At 34.5% G+C, this 4,877-nt stretch overlaps 1 pseudogene; it reads left to right on the top strand.

Annotated features, from left to right (window-relative positions):
* The first annotated feature begins 228 nt into the window (after window positions 1-228).
* Window positions 229-347, top strand: LOC112470882 (annotated as a pseudogene).
* Window positions 348-4,877: the final 4,530 nt, after the last annotated feature.

Genomic DNA, 4,877 nt, shown 5'->3' with positions numbered 1-4,877 from the left:
TGACACTAAAAGTAGAGTCCAGGCAAGTTTATGAGGGTAGTGATTGAGCTGGTTCTTCTTTACTTTATCTAAATTCTGACCGATACCACAAATACAGTAGGAGTCAGCATGTAATGGTTGGTGATATGAGATTTGGAATATTTGATTGCAATACTTTATTGTCCATATTTTGAAAATAATAACAATAAATTGTAAAGCACTGTTGGCTAATAAGCTCAAAAACGTTAGGTCTACGGCCACGCCACCCTGAACGTGCCTGATCTCATTTGATCTAGGAAGCTAAGCAGGGTCAGTCCTGGTTAGTGCTCAGATGGGAGATCACCTAGGAATACCAGGTGCTGTAGGTGTAAAAAAAATGTTAATACACTTCTCAAATGACATTTGAAAATCACTGATGCCTGGTATATTCAATTATGCTTAGATCTTTCTTTCTTCTGTGCTCCATCATGTATATAACAAGCAGTATAGTGCACTGGATAAGGGTGTAGTTTAGGGACTCAGCCTATTCAATTAAAATTCTAACTCTGTTACTTAACCAAACTATAAACTTGAACAAGCCACTTAAACTATTTCACTCTCCATTTTCTGAAATGCTAATGACGATATTATATGTCTCAATCCTGTGGATTTTTTTGAACAATAAATAATATCTCAAAAATTCTTAACAGAGTGCCTGGCACATGGTAAGGACTCAATAAGTGTTAGCTACTATCATTGCTATTATGTGTGGTGAGAGATGGTAAGTATGAATGTGCACAAGGGTGACCAAGACTTCTTATTCTTCCTATTCTTCCTAAGCCATCAAGAAAGATATACCACAAAGGTTCTCAAAGAGATATCATGTATTATACACTCAGAAAGATGTACAGCACCAAATGCAGACATTGTGATTAGGAATAAGTGAATACACAGAAATCCTGGTTGCTGCATTCTTGACCATCCCTAAAAAAGAAAGTATAATGCAAAGGAAAATAGCATGAGCAGCCTCATGTTAAAATCCAAGGTCTGGAACTCACATAGCAGTATGAGGCTGATCAAATCGATTAAATTATTTAAGTTCCAGTTAACGAAAGGTAGTAATATTTACTCCACAAAAATTGTTGTGAGAATAATATAGTATAGGTAAAATGTCTAGTACTGTCTCAGCACCTAGTAGCACTCAGGAAATATTCGACAATTTTTCCTCATTTCATAGATAGCTATGGTCTGACTACAGAGATGTTTCTCTCCAGCCTACTGGAAGTGAGGATTATTGATTTTGTAAGAGGTATGCCTTCTCTTCTTCCCTCCTTACCAATATATACTATCCTCCTGAACTAAAATATCTTTGAAGTTGAAACTAAAAAATCAGTGAGCAGTTTCTTTACCCACATAAGAAGTGAGAAAAGCAAAACTCTAGCTCATCACTAGGGTTGAACAACTGCAAGTCCAGAGCTGTGTGTGAATTAAAGACATTTCTTAATCTCCTACTGCTATCACACTCCCAAACTTCATAAGCCTTCTACTCAGAAGCTAAGAAAAAAGGAGAATGAAAAGAGAATCTTTGTTTCCTTTGAACAGCAAAGAACCGGGCAGTAGCCTAAAAGAAACTGTTCTTTCACTCCGTGAAAAGAAAAGAAAAAAAAAAAAAAAGACTCTTATACTATGATGGACAAAATGTCAAATAAAATTAGACCAAACTGTAAAGTTAAACCCAAAGAGAAACCTTTCTTCTAAATTACTGCATTTCTCTCTAGCTATCAGGCACTTTTTCTATGGCCATTGCTAATGATCTGAATCAAAAGAAAAAAGCAATTTGAAAGCACATTGGAAAGAAGTGTGTGTGTGTGTGTGTGTGTGTGTGTGTGTGTGTGTGTGTGTGTGTGTGTTTGAAATCTCAATACATCATAGGCATTAGGTTCTAGGAGGAAAAAAATGTTTAATGTTCTATAAAGCAAATCTTTAAAGAATGTGAAAGGATAAATGTTGTCTTTATGATATAGAAGGTTACCTTTTTATCTCAAGATAGTCAAAGAAATATTTTGTCCTTTATAAATGATATTTAGACACTTTTATCCTCTGGCAAAAGAGCTTCTGAACTACTGGGATTTAAAGTTAAAGTTAAGGTACGCGTTTAATGGAAAATCTTTGAGTGATGTGGTTTGGAGTTGATATTACATTATGTAGGCAGTTGTATCCAATAGCATAGAAAAAAAAGTATTCACAGAGTGATTTCACAAAGATATATTTCTGGTGTTCTCCGAAATTATATGTCATTACTGAAATTTTAAATTCTAAAACTAAAGGATAAAGTAGTATCTAATATATCATTCTCATCCCTCGATGAGTATACTCTCCCTTTCTCCAATTATATGGATTCACTATGATCTCACAAGAAAATAATAACAATAAAAAAATTCACCTGACTGAACCTACACATTTCAGAAAGCTACAGAAATAAATATTCCATTCACAGAGAAAACTACACTAGATTCACCACTATGGTTGGTGGTAGAAAAGTAGGTTTCTAGGGTCAAGTAGGCCAATTTCTGATGGCACCACATTCTATAACCTAAGCTCTAAATCCATAAGAATTTGGAAGGGTGTTTTCACTTAAGACAAAGGGTTGCTGAGAACAAATAGTTTCCATATAACATTTTCCTCCAAAATCACCCCTTCTGTAAAATCATGTGATGACTTCTTATTGCACTTAAAATACAGTCCAAACATATCCCTCTGTAATCTACCCACTATCCCCTTTTCTAACTTTATATACTACCATTCTCCCTTTGCCCACTATACTACAGTCACACTGCCCTTCTGTTTCATATACACATAAAATCGATCTCTGCCTCAGAGCCTTTGTGTTTGCTGCTCCATTTACTTAGAATGCTCTCCCAATTTTTCATCCTTCAGAGCTCAGGTCAAATACCAACACTTCCAAGAGGCTGTTCTAAACCATCCTATCTAAAATAGTCCCCAATCCTGCCCTCAACCCCACCATTCTCTGTACCATTACTTTGTTTTATTTTCTTCCTAACAGTGGAACATACTCACCCACACAAATATTTATGGAATAAAGGAATACTTCATACAGTAATCCTTGAGGTGCCTCTACTTCCAGGTAACTGTGTGGAGGCCTCAGACTAATGCAGAATCTATACCAGGATTAAGATAAAGGCAAATTAATAATTGTGTGTTCTCAAATTTTGGAATATATAGTATCAAAATGAAAAAAAAAATACAGATCACTAGCTGATTTTTTTTTTTTTACTTTTATCCTATAGATATGATGGCAAAAAATCTGACATGATTCTTATCAAGAACTGTCTTCCTTCAGCAGTAGGAAAAAGAGAGGAAATAAAATCAAGGAGGCCCTGAGAAATGCCTTATCTGTCAGATTGCAATAGTATTGCATCTGGTTGGCATTACAAGTGGAATTATATAAAATTAATGGTGTGAGAATATTCTGCCACTAAATGACTGGGTGGACTTAAACAATTACTTTAAAGGTTTTATCTGTTACATTGGGATAAGAGTTCCTGTCTTGTCTAAATCACAGGCCCTATTGTGAACTTCAAATTAAATAATGCTTAGGAAAGTATTTTATGCTATCAAGCAACATGGAAATGTAAAGTATGGTTTTAACAAAAGTTTTGTATTTTCTCAAAAGGAGAAACAAAATATTTTTGCATAAATTTCAAGTATTTCTAGAAAACAAATGTTTTGGTTAGCTATTAATATTCAAATCCAGTCAAGATTCCATCCTAACATATCTTTAATACCCTCTCTAGATCCATATAGATATATAATTATTTTGTAATAATAAGAAAAAATTGGAAGACTTCTCTTGTATATAGCAAACAATAAATTCACTAAGATTGTGCTGAATTTGTGGGCTAAAAGACAGGTGTAGCAATGAAGGATACCAATTAGTTGAATAGAGCCCATCTTGTGACAGAGGCTGTGTAGAATGATTGAGGAAGCAATGAAGGACTTAAAAATACCTTCACTAGACTACCACAGTTGTCTTAAATTTCCACCATTAGAAGAAGCACTTTTCATGTATCTGAATAAATTTTAATTTGTCTGAGGCATTCATTATTTACTTTGAGTGGGACAAATTGCCACCTAATTAACACTACAGCAGAGACTAATTTTTCTGATTAACCCACTATTACCCACTGCTATTTAGTGAAAAAATCTAACGGACTCTCTGAGGATACCAGAAACAGAAGATGAGGTAAATTTTGCTTGGGTGAAAGAGGTCAGGAGCATAGTGTTCTCATTTGGACACTTGAGGCTTTAAAATGGGCCCTGAGCAGCCAAGAGACATCAAGTAAGGAGGGTACCTGAAGGGGACATGGAAAGTCAATTTAGCCACACAACCAGTAGAAATTAAAAAATAGCAGCCACTCAAACAAAACTACCATGTAGCTGGACTTCAATTTAAATAGAAGTTAAATAAAGCTAAAAACGTTCTTGAGACTCTTTTGCTTTATCAAGTGTTGGTTCTATTTATTCATGGAGTGATTTTTAATTACTTTAACTAGATCTTCACCAAAACCAAACAAAAAAATTTGTCCCCACTTGTGCTTGATAGTTACAAGTTTATCTTTGTCTTTTGCTAAAGAAAATAGTCTTAATAATGTCTATTTCCATGAATTATGAAAACTGAGATTTAATAAAGAAGAAAAAAGGAGTTCTAGTCAAGACAGTGGATTGGGAAAATGCTGTGCTTGCTTCCTACCATGATCACATTAAAATTACAATTAAATTATAAACAATCAACCTGTAGAACCATCTAAAGACTAGCTGAACAGAAGTCCTGTAAATAAGGATACAAAAAAGAAGCCATGTAGAGATTGATAGAAAGGGCAGACATTAAAAAAAAAAAA

This window comes from Pteropus alecto, unplaced genomic scaffold, assembly GCF_000325575.1.
Source record: "Pteropus alecto unplaced genomic scaffold, ASM32557v1 scaffold119, whole genome shotgun sequence".
NCBI lineage: Eukaryota > Metazoa > Chordata > Mammalia > Chiroptera > Pteropodidae > Pteropus > Pteropus alecto.
This window is presented reverse-complemented; position numbering and strand designations above follow the sequence as displayed.